The 20,717-nt window shown below is 34.2% G+C and overlaps 1 long non-coding RNA gene across 1 annotated transcript; it reads right to left on the bottom strand.

The window, feature by feature from the left end:
• Positions 1–637: 637 nt before the first annotated feature.
• LOC115883605 lies at positions 638–1,239 on the bottom strand. The gene is made up of 3 exons (XR_004050410.1): positions 1,071–1,239; positions 927–1,011; positions 638–851 (listed from the first exon to the last, which is right to left on the bottom strand). It is a non-coding gene; the product is annotated as an uncharacterized LOC115883605 (long non-coding RNA).
• Between the last annotated feature and the right edge of the window lie 19,478 nt (positions 1,240–20,717).

The following is a 20,717-nucleotide window of genomic DNA, read 5'->3' as shown; positions in this document are numbered from 1 at the left end:
TACAAGAATTATATTTAAGAAACTCTATCTTAAAACTTGTTTAAAATCAAATTATATCTTTTCAAATATTATTCAAACAATTATAATATAAAAGGAATACTTTTTAGAGACGGTCTTGGTTATATTCGAATAATAAATATTTAAATTTCACTTGACTTATTACGAAGATTCATGAACTTTTTTGTTTATATATAGTTAAAGGGAAAAAGATTAAAATATGTACCCAAGATTGCCCTTACAGGTCAAAGATCGTAATGATATAAAAGGTAGAACATAAATAGATGTTAAATCTGAATAATCAATCAATATAACATGATTATTTTAATAATCAAATACAAGTAAAATTTAAGCAATGTTGAAGGCAAATACTTAAGCGTTAAAAAAATATATAAAATGTAACAGAATGTTAAATTTTATAAATTAAGGGTTAAAGTAATGCTGAAGGCAAGTACTTAACCAGTTAAATGTAAAATGTTAAGAATAGTTAATTTCTTAACACACTAATGATTATTTAAAATCAAATTAATAAAATTTTAGTTTACTATAAAAAATATACTGGCCTTGTATACCAAATTATACTAAAAAAAGATCTTCTTAATGATAAAAAGAACATCACAGCATCCAACTTCTTCTCAGAGGGGTGCAGGGCTGAAATTTCACCGAACAGGCTGCTACTGATTACTTCGGTGACTGAACACGTAAGAAAACTTGTGGAAAAACTTGGCACAAACTTCTAGAAAAATATGCAGAACAACTTGCAGAAAAACGTCTAGAAAAATGTCTAGAAATACTTGAAGGAAAATCCAAAGAAAAACGTTGAGAAAAATACGTAGAAAAATCTGTAGAAAAACCTAAAAAGAAATGCACGGTATTAGTTAACCTTACATTTTAAAAAACTCGAAAAATTTACGAAGGTATTAATTTACCTCATTGTGAAGGCACACAATCAATAATTATTTAACATTTCTTCTCAAATAAGGGCTGGACACTTCTCATCAAAAAAACTGGAATCTAAAAGAAAGGCATGTGAAGGTTTTTTCTACCGAATGGAATGTCAAGGAAAATCTTACCAAAACTATAGATCCACTAAAATCTCAATAATCAAAAGCTATATGGGATCTCCATCCATCTATGGGACAACAAAATCACAATATTTTTCCCATATTGTGAAAAATACCAGCCAAATAAATTTAATTCTCAAAATGGCACAGTGACCTTGGTAACGGCCAAATCCGAGGTGGCGATTTTGACGTTTCCCGTCTTGTCGATACACCAGGGTACGATCTAATATTTTCGATAGAGAGCGTTCCGAAATTTAAGTGTTGTAGAAACAATAATAAAATACTGTCTATAATAAAACAAAGTAGCATTTGGAAAATGAAAATGCTACGGTAAAAAGGGGTGTGATGTAAATCAGGTAAGAACGGTTAAAATACGCTAAGAATTTAAACAGGTTTAAACAAGAAACAATAGCTTTAAAATAGAAATAAACAGGTTTGAACAAAAATGAACAGGTCTGTTGTTTTAAGCTAAAAAGCGGTTCAAAGCAGTTCAAAAGCTGTTCAAAGCGGTTCAAACCTGTTTATTCTTGATTAGCGTATTTAACTGTTCTTACCTAATTGACGTCACACCCCTATTTACCCATATCGGTTATCTGGCTGTCTGGCTTAAGCGACCTAATGACTACTAAAACGTCCTAGAGGAAGATCTCCAAACCTTTTGGTGGGCCAAATAAAGACAATAATAGGTCACAGTCTGTACAAGCCCAGTATTGCTGCGCAAGATAGAATAATCGCCATACTCTTATAGAGAAGTAGGAAGGAGAAGTACGTTATGTTTAGTATGATATAGTTATTCCTAAATTTAGTTAAAATGTATAGTAGTCTCTTCATCACCTCATTAGATCTTTTGAAAAAAAAAAATGATCAATGTAGTCCAGTTAATAAAGGTTAAAACTACGGCCTAATTCGTCGACCCGGACTTTTCAGGCGGATTGTGTACCTTTTGGGGAGTAGTTTTAATGGAAAAACTTGTACTCGGCCTCTAAAAAATTAGCAGTTTTTCACAAATATCTGCCAAAATATGCAATTTACAAAATTTTTCTTGCAACAAAAATGAAGCTTAGGTAATTACCTACAAAAATGGTCCCTATCATTTTTGTAGGTAGAATTAGGTTTTTGAGATATTCCACCTCAAAGATCCATGAATTTTCTTTTCAAGTTTTTTTTCGAAGATAGATGTCATAAGCGTATTATTGATTGATAGGACAAATTATTTAATAACTTGGCTAAAATTAATTATATTTTTGATGATTCAAAGTTCATTTAAATGGAAGAATCAACAACTATCACATTTTGGAACTTGTTTGAATTTTGTCATATTTTATGATAATGAAACTTTTTTATGATAATAAAACCGAGCAAACATTCCTTGACTAACCTAGCCAAAAAATTTCAGATTTTTACAAACTTATTCATATTTGCACTAATAATAGCTATTCGTAAGTGACTTTTTCGGGATTTCTGGAACGTGCCGTAAACAAAAGAAAATTGCATAATTACGAACAATCGAATTGGTTTCTTTTTGTGAACGACTTACGAAAAACGTGTCAGGACCGTTTTTTTAGTTAAGGACCCAACCTTCCATTTGGTGGAAAACCGACCGTTTAACCGTTTTTTTTGGGCTTTACGAAAAAAAGTGCCAGAGCATATTTTGTAGATTCCAAGAAAAAATTTGTAAAATACATATTTTGGCAGATATTTGCGAAACTGATTTTTGGGCCATTTGGAACCATTTTTTAGCCAAGCACGATGTTACAATAATTATTGTTTGCTCTAAAATTAAAGGTCGACGAATTTTCACCGAGATTTGGTTCTTTTCGTGTCCTTATGTACAGGACTAATGGGATTTTCTAAACTTTCTGTAATAATTCCAATTTTTTTCCAACTTAGAAAGATTAGCTAAAAAATTTTAATTCATCATTATTTAAGGAATTAGAGGCAATTAAATTTCTAAGGTTATTCATGATTTCGTTTCTGGCAACCGATGCCAATTTTTCTTTTGCGTCAATCGTCGACGTTTAAAACTGCCCATGATAAACATTCTCTACGGCGTTTAACTTCGGTAACCCCATATTATGAGAAACATCGGAGTAATCAAGGATCGACGAAACTACAATGTCTTCGACGCACAGTATAGTTTTAGTGGCATGTAAAAAAGACCATAAACACCATTCTGTATTCCATTAGTTACTAATTAGTAACAATTACACGACTGAGAGTTGGTCGTGCCCTGCACATTTTCTTCGACCAAAACTAACAGTACCGGCAACCTTTAATTTTACGCATTTTATGTACCAGTACAGTTAAACTCCCAACTTATAGGTAATAACACTGAAACGTGACTATATAAATTCACCATTTTAGTACGACTCATTTGGATTAAAGAGATGGTAGCCAGTGTGGAGCGTAATATTGTTTTTATTTTGATCGTAACTGAGGCAAATTTTTAAGCGTGAAAAATCTACATCGCATTGATTATTTGCTCTTTTTTTTGTTAAAAATTTGCACGCATGCTTGTCGAGTTTTATCATGGCCATAAATTTTAAATGTCACATCTTGGAAACGCAACTTCACGTATGATGACTTTTGTATTTCAACGAAGGCGATCATAAAGAAGAATAGCAAGAACACAGTGTGTATCAGCCAAATGGAATAAATGCGATAATAAATAAAATGGAGGCTGGTCCAAAAAAAAAACATTCACAGAGACACCTAGAAGATTTGTATAACGAAGTTCGTGAGAAAATTCAAATTGTAAAATGGTATTTCCAAAATAGGTCTTATCGGGATATACAAAAAAATTTTCCACAAACTTTTGTAAACAGGCCAATTCCATCTTTACCTACTATCTCAAGAGTTATTAATAATTTTGAAACACAAGGAGGGCGTGTCCCCACTAAAACACATAAAGCCTGATGTGTTGATTAATGAAGAACAGGAGTTAAAGCAAGTGTTCATTTGTGCTACCGCAGATCAAAATCCCACGTTATCAAGTAATCTGAAGGTTTCTGCGGAGGAATTGCTGAGCTAACAGATCCTTTACCTAGATACCGATCGTATAAGGCGCACAAAACTCCAAATAAAATAAACGTAATTTTCCATGAAGACCAATTTCGGCGTATGGCGTTTTGTGAATCTGTAATGGAAAAGGCCAATTTAGATGAAAACTTTATTCGGCGTATAGTTTTCACCGGCGAATCAAGTTTTCCTTTATTGAGTCGTCATAACCCTACACAAGTAGGATATTGGTATCGGGAAAATTTGCACAGATATTTTGAGGTACGCACGCAATATCCTCAAAAGCTAAATGTTTGGGTTGGTTTTGTAGGGGAGCATATGATTGGTTCTAATATGTTAGCCAATATCAGACGGGGATTTTACGACCGCCTAGGCTTCTGTCTAGCACAAGAAGGTGGTCTTTTTGAACACTTGTAATAATAACTTTTTTTTATTTAGAGTAATATTTTAGTTTTTTGGGGTTTAGAGAATTTATTTATTTTTAGTTTTGGCTTGTAAACACACTCAAATAATAAATATTTAAGTATTTTTATTTTAAGTGAAGGTAAACACTTAAAATGAAAATAATAAATAGTCCAAGCACAACTGCAACTGCGTACTGTCTGACCAGCCGACTAGGCGGCAGTGAATCTCGAGTACGAACGCAAATAAACGTAAATTCGTCCGGCAACTTGCTACGTTACTAGTAGCCTGGTCTTCTCTGTATGTACATACACAGTCTATAGACTATACCTCTATTCGATTGTTTTGGAAATATTAAGTGGCCTTAGCAAATTTACCTCCTCAAACAAAACCCAACCAATCAGAAATTCCGATTTCATACTTTAAGTCTGAAATGTAACATCATTACTAGGTTATTGATACAAAAAGCAATTAAATAAAACATTTACATGTTTCTAAGATGTTGAGTATTAAAAAAAGAATTAAAATCCGTTGTCTTTTTCCATTTTACCTCCATAAATCAACTGAAGTCACTTAGGTTATGCGAAGCAATTGATATTAACTTCTTTATTACCAATAACTAACGTGACATTGGCATTTACATAACAATAAGCAAGTGTAGAGTATGAAGTAGTAAATTTCAGACGAACGACGTCTAAACAATAAATGATAATAATGCAAAAGAGATACGATTTTGTTTAGTTAGGTCTAATTCCTTTAATTTGGCCTAGAAACACTCCCTCGATAATGATATTTTCGATACCTATATTTTAATTGGTAATTGTTTATTAGTATTTTTAGTAGGTACTTTTACTTAACATAGGGTCTTTAAATTACTAAAAATAATATTTTATTATAATACTTATAGTTAGAATATCATATGCGGGACCTTTTAAACATAGGAAAACACTCTAGCTTATTTATTAAATAAATAACAAATGCATAAATATAAATAACTATTAAAATTACAAAACGACTGAAATGTCATAATGTATATTTCCGTATCAATCCGTCTCTGAGGCTAAAAACAATTCAGCATTTTTTACTAAAATTGTAGTTTTTTTAAATAGAATGCTTTATAATTTTTACCTGGGTGGGTTATCTAGTTTTGTATTTAAAATTCAATCATATTGTCATAATTTGTGTAGGTTAATACTTTTGAAGAATGTAATTTTTCAATAGAAATTTTGTGACAGATCCATTTTTGGAAATCTAACCACATAGTGTAGTATGTCCCCGGATTGTCTTTACAAGAGGAAAAACTTTTTTATTATCGTCAATTTGAGAATTTTTATGAAAAATGCATTTTTCATAAAAAATTTTGCTTGTTCTAAAATGGCTAATCCCCTGTAATACCCCTTTTCCAAATTTTGATGCCGTTTTAGAGAAAATAAAAAAAAAACAAAAAAATATGACGATCTCATCTCACGTTCGGTCTTCCTTTAGGTCTCTTAATTCCTCGTGTGTACAATACTGTCATTTTTGATTTCGGAGTGGATTTCGAAGGGAATATGTCCCAGGATGGAGCGACGAGATGGAACAACTCTATCAGGAATTTCAGAACAACGGAGACTCTGAGACAGCGGACGAGCTCCTTAATCGTCTTGATATAGAACGCTGTAAAAATGGAAAGAAACGACAGGTAGAATGGATTTCAAAAAATCTAACAGGGGGGCTTTGAGCCTTCTGAGGAAACTGAGCAGCTCTAACCCACCCACTCGTGAACCACCGGAAATATCAGCAGACCAAATCGCTGCAAGAGTGATAACACTCTCTAAGGCCCCTAGCAGCAAACAACAAAACGCAAATATTAAAAAACAACTGACAATCTGCCGCCAAAAAACAAGTGCCCACTCTGAATACGCCAATCCATTCTCTGTGGAAGAAGTGGATAAAGCACTAGAAGACATCACATCTGGTAAAGCTCCTGGATTCGATGAAATTCACCCAGAATTCCTCAAAAACTGCATACAAGAATGTGGCTGAACTTCTATTCCGATATCCTACTAACAGGACATATTCCAGTAGAGCTCAAGAAATCGAAAATAGTTGCAGTTCTAAAGCCAAACAAACCCAAAAACTTGCCTGAAAGCTACCGCCCAATAGCCTTATTAAGTTCATACTACAAACTTCTAGAACGTATGCTATTAAACCGAATAGGCCCATTGATATTGGAACATATTCCTGTTAAACAAGCTGTGTGGACCAGGTACTCAGCCTAACAACACACATTGAAGCAGGATTCCAAAAACAGCTGAAGACCACTGTGGTGTATGTTGATTTGACTGTGGCATAGGACACGGTCTGGAAAGAAGGTTCTATACAAATTCCTCAACGTAGAACCATGCAGTAGAATAGTATCTCTATTAAACAACATGCTGTGCGACAAGCTCTTCCAAATAATAACAGGAAAAGGCAGGAGTAAAATAAGACACCTTAATAATGGGCTCCCTCAAGGCTCGGTACTCGCACCGGTACTGATTAATCTATATATCTCCGACATTCCACATACGACGTCCACAAAATTTGGGTATGCCGACGATTTAGCTCTTGCCACCCGCAGTAAAACTATAGGGGAAGCTAATGGCCTACTATCAGAAGACCTGTCTATACTGGGAAAATATTTCGCAAATTGGAGACTAATCCCAAATATGAATAAAACTGAAGGGTCGTTTTTTTCATCTCAATAACAAACAAGCACGCCTGGAGCCCCAAGTATACTGCAGTAACAACTTGCTACGTTATAACCCTTATCCGAAATATCTAGGAGTAATAATGGACCGAACACTCTCGTATAAAAGGCATCTAAAGAATACACAAACTATGCGGTACTACTTGGGGCGCAAACGCATCCACTCTTAAAACCTCAGCTCTCAGCCTAGTTTACTCAGTTGCTGAATATTGTGCTCCAGTTTGGCTAAACAGCTGCCACGTAAAGATAATTGACATCAAACTTAATGAGACTATGAGAATAGTCAGCGGCTGTTTAAAACGCACACATCTACCTTGGCTATCCACTCTGAGTCATATTGCACCTCCCAGTATTCGAAGACAGGAAAAAAAAAGAAGACAGGAACTCGTTAAGGAATATCAGAAAATATTATCAAATCGCCACCTTCCAGTCCACAACGACTTGCCAGATGCCCGTCTGCGGAGACTGAAGTCTAGATGCCCCCACTACTATTAGCAGAACCACTTTTGGGAGAAAACTTCAGTATAAATGATAAATGGAGGAAGTACTAAAACAGATCAAGCAGCTTATGTCATCGACCCTACAGCAGCTCTACCAGGAATGGAGCTGCCCCGCCACGAGTGGAAGGTACTCATCAGGGTAAGAACGTCTCATGGCATATGTCTTTCTTTTTATAAATGGGGACTGACAGGATCACCGACTTGTGACTGCGGAGAAGCACGTCAAACTGTTCGAACACCGTGTTGAACTGGATCAATAGCCTCGATTTTAAAATTTAAATGTTTGTAATATGTTTTATGTATAACTTTTTTTATAAATTTTTAGATTTCTAGTTTTATTTTTACAATTTGTGACAATCTGTTTACATGTTATATTGTGTTTGAATATATACATTTGATGTTGTAACTAAATCTATGTACGCCATACACTAAATAAATGTCATTTTTGTGGTCCATTTGTTGTCCGTTCTTCTTGTCAGGTATTCTGTCCATTGTCACGTGAAGAATTTGTAGATGGCATCTATTACCTGGGTCTTCCGTTGTATCCACTCTATTCTTTTTACGGTCTCTCTTGGTTATTCCCAGCATAATTTCGCTCCATCGAGCGTTGTGCGACATGCAGTTTCCATATGATGTCCGTTTTAAATGTCCAGGTTTCGCATGCATAGGTCATGACTGGTAATACACATTATTTGAATGTTTCTTCCTTAGATAGAGTGGCATTTTAGATTTGAATTGAGTTTCTTCCATAAGTACTCCATGCTAACTTTAATTCTTCTGGTAATTTCTGATACTAGAGATCCCGACCTGTGTATTAGTTGTCCCAAATATCCTTCTACTATTTCCGATGTTGTGTTATTTATTAGAATGTCTTTTCTTTCCACTAGTTCATTGTACATTACTTTAGTTTTGGCTAAATTCATTTTGAAACTCATTTTATTGCTGGCTGTATTAAGATCATTATTTGTGCTTGTAGTTCTTCAGGACTATTGACGGGTTAAGATAGTCTCCATCTATTTTTAATCCTTTGTTGGTCCAGTCCAGTTGACGGAAGACTTCTTCTAGTATTGCTGTAAACAGCTTTGGGGATATCGCGTCTCTGTGTCCTACTTTTTTACCAGATTTTGCTTTGGCTTCTTTGTATAAATTGGCGAAAGTTTATATATAAGGTCTTTCAATACCTGGCCAAAGAATATAATATAATTTAATATAATGATTGTGGAAACTAATAATTAATTCATCCTTATAGTTATCGTATCTACTTATTTATAGTTAACAGCTATATAAAATATATCTAGTGAGTATTAACCAAGTAATAAATTTATTGCTTTGTTACAACAACGACTAGTCACGACATCTACCGTTTCTAGGAGCTTATCGATCACAACAGATGCATCTAATAATAATCGGCAATTTTCCAATTACGACATTTTTGCCGGGCCTTATCTTTCATTCTCCATCGTCGGCCGCATATCGCTCTTAATGTTGTTAATTTAAACGAGTTCACGATTCATTTGAGAGCCACGAATCGCTTATTTTATATGCAAATCGTCGTTGATTTACCGCCAATTTAGAACGGATAGATTTCAGACGTCTTTTTGGTATTACGTAACCCGAGAGTCAATGGTAAAGCCAATAACTTGTAATCGCTGTTCTTTTAAATGGTTGATTTCGTTAAAGTAAACAAGTGGTGTAGTCCTACACAATTCCAATTTTGTTAGGTTGTTAAATATCTATTTACCTATTAATTTATATTTCTTTTGTTTTTAATTTGTTTTTTTTGGGTAAATATCCAGGTAAAGATTCATCTCTGTCTTGAATAAAACGATAAAACACACAGATGCAGCTAGCCTTTAGAAATTTTGCAGTGCCCCAATCAAACCAGCAAGCATATTTTTAGCATTTGACCAAAATCCAGAACGGTAAACTAATAGGATTGCTTATCCTCATAAGACGTACGTTTGCCACTTGCTGTAGCTGACAGTTGTGACGCCAGCCGTAGCCCTCGATAGACTGTTTACTATTCAGGCCGTGTATGTGTTATTTTGTCGATTTTAATTGTAAAAAGGTGTTTTAAATGTTTTTAGAACTACAGAGTGTATAAATAATTATTCATTTTGTGTTCTGGATTGTGACTAAATACCCAGGATATTGTTTATTCATTGTTTTAAAGCAAAATATGGTTGCAGTCTAAAAATAATGCCAGCAAAAGGCGGTGCTAGCAGAAAACTTAAAAATGTTAAAAATATCAAATTGAATAGTTTGATATTACATATTATATTTTTATGTAAATAAAACGCAACCAAACCAAAATAACAATACTGAGTTATTGAGCATATTTTTAACAACAGTGGGGGTACATAACAGATAACTCCATTCGTCGACTGTAACGACAATTTTGGGCTTAGCACTTTTGATATGTCATCCATAAGGCAGATTAGCACATTTTTAAGATAAAATCACAGTTTTCTTTTTTTAGCACTATAGAAAGATTAAAAAAGGATAGAACCATTTTTAGACATACAAATCTATTTCCAAAAAAATATATTTTCTGGAATTTTAAACTATATAAACACTATCATTTAAAAATAATTTTTACTCAATTTAAAAATAAATTTCAAACTTCTTAACAACTGGCAGTTAGCGCCATTAAAAAAATAAAGAAGTTTATACGGGCCACGTTTAAGGCTTGACCTCGGCAAAATTATCATTTCCCAGCCGTTTTTAACGCCGTTTTTTTCGATCGTATGGTATATGTTGCCCAACAATACTAGTGGAGGTCATCCTAGACTTAACACCACTGCACATTATCGTCGGTAGTAATGCCAATGCAAAATGATTAGAACGATCAATGCCAGATTTAGTACTGGGAGAATTTTTAGGTCAGGGGCTTGGAACACACTCAAAAAGAATTTTCCACTCCAACTCCCAGTGGATAACATACGAAGAATTTACAACTTTGAGTAACACCTCACTGTAGTATTGAGCAATAAAAAGGACTGGAAGAGAGAAACGTTTGCTCAGCATGTAAAAGACCATACCATAACGTAATATACTGATGCTTCCAAAACCAAAGCCAATTTTTAAGCCAAGTAACCAAATAATAACCGTATAACCGTATAAACCAAAGCATAGGAGTATTAGGGCCGAAAACTAAATACTCCGAACCAATGGGCACCTACCCCAATATCCTTCAGGCACCCCAATATCCTCCAATCTACGCTTTCGAAAGATTCGTACAATTTAGCTTAGATAGGAACCATCGGAAACCGGAAATAGCCATCTTATCGGATAATCAAGCAGTAAAAACGATCAACTCAGTAACCATTAATTCGAAGTTGGTGAAAGAATGCCTAGAGAAGCTGAACAAATTAGGCAAAGAAAATAAAGTCCACCTACTTTGGGTGCCCGCTCACCCAGTGATAGAAAGCAATGAAAAAGCAAACGATCTAGCTAGAAAAGGAGCGAATAATCCACTAATTGCACCAGAACCGTTCTGCTTTCCAAGCGGAAACCAGCTTAAAGCGGAAATGAAGAACCTGGAGGACTCCATCCAATACCTGGAATGGGAAACCTCCAACGGTCTAAGACACGCGAAAAAGTTCTTCAAAACTTACGACGATTTTCCTTGATTTAAGTAAGAACAATCTTCTGATAGTCAGGGTTTCTAACAGGGCAGAGTCTTTTCAACGAACACATCAGCAGATTGAAGTTGAGAAACAACGGCGAATGCAGATTCTGTGGGGAAAATGGTAACACACAAGAACACCTTATCATTGAGTGCGCTGAGACGACAGCCGTTCGTGCCATAAATTCTGGTACGGTTGATGTCGAAGATAGAGAGCTGGCCTCTGTGGAACCCCCCTCCTATACATTCTACATGCTAGATACGTTAACCAGTCTTTGAATCAAGTCCAATATAGCGAAAGTAAGGTGAGCAATTTTGTAACCCAAAAGGAAATAAAAAGCGCACCAGAATTTGAAATATCTCGTCTTACTGTACAGGCGACATAAACAAATCATTTTACATCATTCATAACGCCTTTCGTTTTAACGCTAAAACCGTTTCGTTCTCATTACTTTACACGCCTTAACAATTTGCCATTTATCATTTTTCACACGACGAAATATATAGTTATGACTAGAAATGGTTATAGTTATTACCAGAAAATGATATAGATATATCATATGTACCTATTAAATGATCTATTGCTTATTAATAGTCTTAACTTTGCCATATAATGAGGCTCATTATTCATTATCAATAATACAATTCCAATAATACATATTTTCTTTTTGGTTTTTCTATTTCATTCATCAAAGTTTACGGAGTAGTAAAATTATGTGTTCATTGGGTAATTCCCAAAATAATAATAGTTTTGAACTAGAGATGAGCAAAACTGCGAATCTCCAGTCGCAATTGAAGCTGCGATTGTGATTTTTAAATCGCAACGACTGTAACCTACGATTACGATTTTAATATTTAAATATTGTACTAGGTAGATATACAGGGTGGTCGGAACTGTATTCCGTAAACTTCCGCAGCAAATTCTGCAGATAAAAATAAGTCAAAAGGTTGGTATAAATGTATGTCCTATAATGCTTAGTTTAGAAGATACAGGGTGTAGAAATTTCATTTTTATTTCGATTTTTTCCAAATAATTCCTGAAGTCACGTCAATAATTGGATGAAAATTGGCATCAGGGAGTTTTTTGACATGAGCAATTTGATTTTGATGCTATTTCTAGGGGCGTCACCTACGTGTGTTTTAACTTTTTTGAAGAGTAATAACTTTTCGTCCGTACCTGTAGACAAAACTACTGAGTGACAAAATGTACATTTCCGTGATTTTTTACGAAAAAAATATCTCTTGGTATAAATCTCTACGAGCAACCGTTCTCAAGATATTTAGAATGGAAATAGTCAATACATGTCAATATTGACAAAAAATAGACATGTTGAGTAGATAGTTATTTGACTGAAATGAAAAATTTGGGGTCTTTTTTATTTGTTTAAATTAATCATAAATTTTTCTTAGAAAAAATTAGGATAAAATAGTTACTGGTGAAGTTTTGACACAAAATCATTTCAAATTTATGATTTCAGTCTAACAACTATTTAGTCAACATGTTTAATTTATGTCAATGATGACAAGTATTGATAATTTCGATTCCAAATATCACGGTAACCGATTTTTACCAAGAGACCTTTTTTACGTAAAAAGTTTTTACGTACACGTTTTTACTCAGTAGTTTTACATATACAGGTACGGACAAAAAGATATTACTCTTCAAAACAATTTAAATATAAGTAGGCGGTGCCCACTACAAGTAGGAGGCGTATTAATATCAAAATCAAATTTCTCATGTCAAGAAACTCCAAGAGAGCAATTTTCATCCAAATATTGACGTTACTTCAAAAATTATTTGGAAAAAATCGAAATAAAAATGAAACTTCTACACCCTGTATCTCCGAAATAAAGCATTTTAGGACATACATTTATACAAACTTTTTTACTTATTTTTATCTGCAGAATATGCTGCCGAAGTTTCCGGAATACAGTTAGAACCACCCTGTAAAATTGTCTGTGTATGCAACCCTATCTTAACAGTTCAAAAGAGTTAAAATAATGAGTTGTTTTTTTTTAAGTTTTTTAACATCTTCAACACATATTATAGGTATTAAAACTTTATATATGCTGTAACTGCGATAACTACACATACCTACTTTTTCAACGGTTCTCAGTTATCCAATCCTTAAAAAGATTAAAATAATTATTTCTTTAAGAATATCTTTTTTTTTTCAGAAAAAATAAAAAGTTATAGAGGTGAACCACTCTTGAGAAACACCCGGTATATTATGATTGTAGTCCTAAGAGCCGCCCTAGAACAATAATACCTTCTCATTAAAGAAAGACTCTAGAACAATAATACCTTCTCTATAAATAAATAATATCAGGGAGAAAATTCAATTGCAGTTTACTACAAAATGCTTCAATAGACCACAAAATTATATTCGCAGCAATATCGCAAATCGCAACTCCTAAAAATTCAAACTCGCAGAGAGCGGGCCCAGTTTACAAAATCACAATCGCAGCAAAATTGCAACAAAGTCGCAAATCGCAGCTATAGTAATACTGGTCAGTGGGGCATATACGGGAGGGGTAATGGGGGTAATTATCCCTCCCAGGAAGAAATTTATAAATAAGAAAATCTGGTACTAATTAAAATTGTCACAAAATAAATTAATGATATCAATCAAAATAGAAATCCAAAGCAATCTAAGTTTATTTTAAGCGAAAATTTAATTTAAATCTATTACCTTATTTAAATATTGCCACTACCCCTCCCAGACTCACTCTCTGGATGCGCCACTGATATTGGTTGCCTAAATTGAAACTCGCAAATAGAAGAAATCGCAATCGCAGTTTCCTATGAGAGCCAATCGCAGGTTGCGATTGCGATTTTAAAATCGCTGCGATTGGATCGCAGTTTGCGATTTTTTGCTCATCTCTGTTTTGAACTATTAATATAATATCAAAGCAAAACCTTTGAAGGCGGGTAAAAGGACAATAACTCACAATCTTTAAAAGATTGTGAGTTATTGTCCTTTTACCCGCCTTCAAAGGTTTTGCTTTGATAATGTGTAAAAATCGTAATTTTTGGGGCTTACTCAACCGGGTCTCAAAATGCAAATTCACCTCAAATATCCATTTAGTTGGTCATTGGCAAGCACTCTCTCATTGTACATGAAAATAACAAAACAAACATTTACTGATCTGGATAAAATTGATAGTTAAATAGTAAGACTCACCCGGGGGTACTCCGCCCCCTAGCCACTGATATATTCTATTCAATATATCCCATTCCATATTTTCCATCTAATTCAAATATCATTCGGTTATATATTGGTTAATCATCTTCAACAACTAGCTAGTGTCACCTGAAATAGTATAGGGGCTTCCCTCGGACGCAATTCTGCCGCTAAACAGATTCGCATCCCAATCGAATAAGCTAATTGGGGTACCTCACTAGTCTCTCTACCCCAACGCCGCATCGTGTCAATCGAGAAGACAAGGGAGACCTCAAACTCTCAAGACCAACCTCGAAGGCAAGACGTCACAAGAGGTTTTCTTCTGGTTAAACGACCCGTTGCCTTACAGTACTTGCAACGTTTATAGTCAAAAGACTCTCAACCGCCAAATATCAGCTCTATGACAAAACACAACAGCCTGCCGGCCTATCAACAACTGACTGACCTGCCGCGGCCGACAAGCTAAGCCTCCTCTTACATCACAATTTTACCTGATCACAAATATTTACATCGCTTGCCAATGAATCATACTATTTTCTCTAATCGACTTGCAAATAGAGTGTTTTAGCATTACTAGATAAATAAATAGAGAGTTTCTGAAGGAAAGCATATTTTTTATTAGAACAGTGAATAAATAAAAGCATTATTATAACAAACTTATTTTCCAAGTTTTACAAATGTGTACTCACACTGGGTTAGAGATCGTTTAGTTATTAATATAATCTTGAGCAAATTTAATTATAGGAAAACCAAGAAATCTTTATTTTTCTTTTTTTTTATTTAATTAGACTAGTGTTATTTGAATAACACTGGTCTGCATAAAAATCGGTCTTGGTCGCTCACAAAATCATTTTCTTCTTTTTCTTCTACTTATTTGAGATCTAGTCGATCTCTTAGTTTTATAAGGTTGCGTGAGTAGTATATATAAGTATATATAGTAGTATCATATAAGGCTCCATGAGTAGAGCAAAAAATAAATACTCTAATAAATGTTTGTTGCTCTGTGGCGGATTCATCTCTTCAAAAAGTTCTATGGGTATTACGCCACTGTAAGAAAATTTACAAAATAAAATAGTTATTTTTAGTAAACACTGCTGCGTTAATGCAACGGAGACTAAATATCAGCAGTGGTTTATCAATAAACAAATTTGCCTAACGGACAAAAAAATACTTAACGGTTCGGAAAGTATATCTCTTCCCGTCGTCGAAAGCAAAAAGTACAAGGAACAAAGAAAAACTATGTAAAATATCTCAATGCAACTATTCGAGAATACTTTTTTTAAACGTCTACAAAAACCGTTGACGTTCTGTTAAAATGACATTATATCAAGTTAAACTTCAAAATTTGCAATTACTACCTGATTATTTAATAAGGTAAAACCAAATAGCTTCAAACTTTCTGTATGATTATTTTTTAATTTTTACGTAAGTTATGTTTATTTATATTATGTTCTTTAAAATAAAAGATGCGATTGCCATACATTACTGACATCTACAGGTGTATGAGCAATACATTTATTTCTATTAGATTGTATTAAAAAAGGCTCTTTTCTTTTTCTTTTAGAGGCTATCGCTTCTTTCATTATAATTTTTGCGTTGTTAAAATCTACTGTGCACCCTGTGACCCATCATCAACCAGCGTGAAGTGTCCACTGCTGGACGTAGGCCTCCCTCAAATCCTTCCACTCTTCTCGGTCCTGTGCCACTTGGATCCAGTTTCCCCTAAATCTCTTCAAGTCATCTGACCATCTTGTCGGAGGTCTGCCTCTGTTTCTGAGAGCATCTTGTCTTGGCCGCCATTCTAGTATTGGCTTGGTCCATCTATCATCCGTTCTTCTGGCAATATGCCCAGCCCAGTTCCATTTGAGTTTTTTAAGCAGATATATAGCATCTGTTATTCGTGTACGCTGTTTTATAACTGTACTGGGTATCTCTAAGAGACAAAGCTCGTTGGGCTACACGGATTTTTTCTATGGACTTTTTCGTCAGTGTAAGTGTCTCTGCGCCATATGTAAGTACTGGCATAACGCACTGATGGAACACCTTCCTCTTTAAGCACATTGGTAGATCTGATTTTAACACATATCTTAGTTTACCAAATGCTGCCCATGTTAGTGCTACTCTTCTTTGTATAATCTGGTGCGTCTGGTTATCGCGGCCAATTGTTATTTCGTGCCCCAGATATTTATATGAATATACATGTTCTATATTTGCTCCGTCTACCGAGACATTTCCACTAATAACAAGATTAGTCATTAGTTTGGTTTTTGAATAATTTATGCGTAGTCCAATTTGATCTGACGTCCGTTTAAGTATTTTAGCATATTTTGAGCTTCGTGTATTTTGTCTGTAATCAGCACCAAGTCATCAGCAAAACGCAGGTTATTGAGCATTTCCCCGTTAACATTAATGCCCATTTCCTCCCAGTTTAGTCTTTTGAACATATATTCTAATAGTGCTATGAACAATTTGGGGGAAATTTTAACGCCTTGCCGTACTCCTCTTTTAATACGGAATTTATTTGTGTTTTCGTGTAGCGATACAGATGCTGTTGCATGGTCGTATATATATTTTTAAAGGTTAGTATAATGGGTGTCTATACGACATTCGGCTAGGGCCTTGAATAATTTGTGTTGATCGATAGAGTCGAATGCCTTTTCGTAGTCGACAAATATTGAAATGAGGGGTTTATTATACTCAATACATTTTTCTATTAGGGACTTCACCACCAACAGATGGTCATTTGTACTGAAGTTCGATCTAAATCCAGCCTGTTCTCTTGGTTGATATTGTTCTAGTTTTAGGGAGAGACGATTTGTGAGGATTTTTGTGAATAATTTGTATGTGTGGCTCAGTAAACTAATAGGCCGATAGTTGGTAAGGTTTGTTTTGTCCCCTTTTTTATGTAATAGGATTATATTGGCATTATCCCATTCTGACGGCGTTCTTCCTTCGACAAGACATTTGTTGAATAATATTTGCAAAGCCTTGAGAACCTTTTCTCCTCCTTCTTTAATGGCTTCAATAGCTATATTGTCGTCACCGGGAGACCTATTATTTTTCATAAAGTTTAATGCCGCCGATATTTCATCTAAAGTAATATCTGGGATTTCATCTGAGCCTTGATTCATCACAGTTGGTATGGTACTATACGAGTTTCTAGGGTTTGGGTTGTCATATAACTGCTGGTAGAAATTTTCCGTAACACGCAGAATATCTGCTCTATTTGATGTTATCTGTCCTTCTGCATTTTGCAATTTATGAATTAGTGCTCTCCCTATGCTTGCCTCTTTTTTGAAAACTTTTAATCCTTGATTTCTCTCAATGAGTTGCGTTATTTTGTTGGTATTGTGGGTTCTGATGTCTTTCCTTATCTCTTTTGATATCTTCTTGTTAAGTTTCCTATAATCATCTGAGTGTTTGTTTATCATAACTCTACGTTGTTTTATCAGATCTTTAGTGTTTTGGGTTAGTTTTGTGTTTCCCTGATTATCCTTTTTAGGACAATTTTCTTTAATAGCTTGCGTTAAAATAGTTACAATGTGATTATTTATATCTTCAATTTCCATATTTTCCATTCTTTCCAGATTTCCTAAATTTTCAGCTGCCATTGCTCTATATTCTTCGGGCTTTTCTGGTGTTACCCATTTTCTCATGGTCCTCTTCTTTATCATTTTTCGTCGTTCAGATTTAAGGTTGAATTCAATTCTAGTTCGAAGTATTCGGTGGTCACTTCCTATGGAGAATTCGCCCAATACTTGTACATCTCTAATTATCCATTTTTTATCAGTCATGATGAAATCTATCTCGTTCTTGGTAATTCCGTCCGGACTTGCCCAGGTCCATTTTCGATTTGGATGTTTCTTAAAGAAGGTGTTCATTACATATAGTCCATTTTGCAGCGTGAATTCGATTATTTTCGCTCCTCTCTCATTTCTGTGACCCATAAATGCTGCTAAATCTTAGATTTGTGCAAATCGCCCTTTCTTAAATAATATTTATGTTCGTTAATTCGACCATTTAAGGGTTGACTGAAGCATTTTTTGTCCGTTAAGCAAATGTGTTTATTAGTAAGCCACTGCTGACAATTATTCTCTGTTGGATTAACGCAGCAGTGTTTACAAAAAATAAGTATTTAATTTTGTAGATTTTCTTACAGTGGCGAAATACCCATAGGACTTTTTTGAAGAGATAAATACTTTTTTCAACACCAAGTTGATTGATATCAGTTCATCCTAAAAAAAAGATACCAAGATTTGAAAGAATGATTGATCTTATACCATTTTATTTCTGAAAATAGACAAACATCATCTCAAGCAAAATTGATTCAAGAATACAGTGCTTATATTTTAAAGTATCTCAGTCAGAAAATAGTTATTTTCCCTAATTGTCAACTTTTCTGGCAAACCATTTCACTTATAAATATTTTTTTTCTTAAGTTCTTTCAACGTTTTCCGAGGGTCCTCAATGTAGAAAAACTGTTTAATTCCACGCATGTAGAAAAACATTCCACACCCTGTAGAAAAACTTCTTAATTTCACATTAATATAGGAATTATGTATTGAATTTATGAAAAATATTTCATCTTGACATCGGAATTGTTACTCATGTCACTTCCAATGCTGTGAGAGATGGAGGTGATATTTTACCATTGCGTGTCTTCTGAAAAAAAATCGGTGGTTTTTGTCAGAAGAAGATTTTTTCTCCGCTTGCTACTTTATCTTTTGTCAGACTAATCAGTATAAATTGCTAATTAGCCCGATTTATTTTACATATACTTATAAGGAGGAGATTATCGAACTTGGAGGAGATGGGAGCTTTATATAGGATTGTAATATTTTTCTTTAAAATAATTTTTTTATCGATATTAATAACAGAATTAAAACTAAATTCAATTTTTTTCTGTTCATTATAACGTCCATATTATAATGGGTATGTAAAATCTTGTGAATAAAAAGCCATATGAAAATTATTTTTCCATATATTATTATTCAAGTATTATATATTATCTCAAAATTTTTTTTTGAATGTTTGTGTAATTAATCAATTTTACATAATTCTACGCCCGTTGATGAAAAAAACTGATATTATACGGTCACTTCAGTCGCATACGGGTCGCACAACGCTCATTGGAACGAGATATGCTGGGAATAATTAAAGACCGTAAAAGAATAGAGTGGATAAGATAAAAGACCCAGGTAATAGATGTCATCCACAGAATCAAATCCCTCAAGTGGTAATGGACAGGACATCTTGCAAACCACTCTATCTAAAGAAGAAAGCATTCTACCAATGTGCACTACCAGTCATGACCTATGCATGCGAAACCTGGACACTTAAAACGGACATCATTAGGGAACTGCAGGTCGCACAACGCTCAGTGGAACGAAATATGCTGGGAATAACCAAGAGAGACCGTAAAAGAATACAATAGATACGACAAAAGACCCAGGTAATAAATTGATGTCATCCATAGAGACAAATCCCTCAAATGGCAATAGACACGACACCTGGCAAGAAGGACGGGCAACAGATGAACCACAAAAATTACAGCATGGTACCCATGAGAAATTAAGAGACCTAGAAGAAGACCAAACCTGAGATGGGACCATGATATTAGGAAATTAGCAGGGATAACTTCGGCCCAATAGCCAATCAAAAATTGACAACAATTTAACTACAAAGCGAGTATCTAAATATGTGATGGAGAAATGATACCATAGTTCTACACTGAAAAAAATATTGTTCATAATATTAATGAACATTGAATATTAACTGTTGTTTCATTGGGACAATGATTTTTTTCATTAATATAATGATTTGTTAATCATAGATCGATGTCCGATTTATTAATACTATGAATCTAATTTCACCAATATAATGAAAATCTGGTTATTAAATTAATGTAAGATTTTCATTAATATAATGAACGCGTTCATTGTCCTAATGAACGCGTTCTTTATTTTAGTGCTGAAACTTTAATAAACACATATTCAATACATTAATGTACTAAATCATTGATTAATGAGTTGTACATTGTGACAATGAACAATGTTATTAATACAACGAACACACTACATTATATTAATGTACGCGGTTATTAATATCATGAATAAAATATTAAGGCTTAAATGTCCGCCATGTTGATCGGTTACTTTGGCACTTTAATAACGTCTGTGTGGTTGACTTATT

This window comes from Sitophilus oryzae, unplaced genomic scaffold, assembly GCF_002938485.1.
Source record: "Sitophilus oryzae breed Bouriz unplaced genomic scaffold, Soryzae_2.0 scaffold_1968_pilon_pilon, whole genome shotgun sequence".
Classification (NCBI taxonomy): Eukaryota; Metazoa; Arthropoda; class Insecta; order Coleoptera; family Curculionidae; genus Sitophilus; species Sitophilus oryzae.
This window is presented reverse-complemented; position numbering and strand designations above follow the sequence as displayed.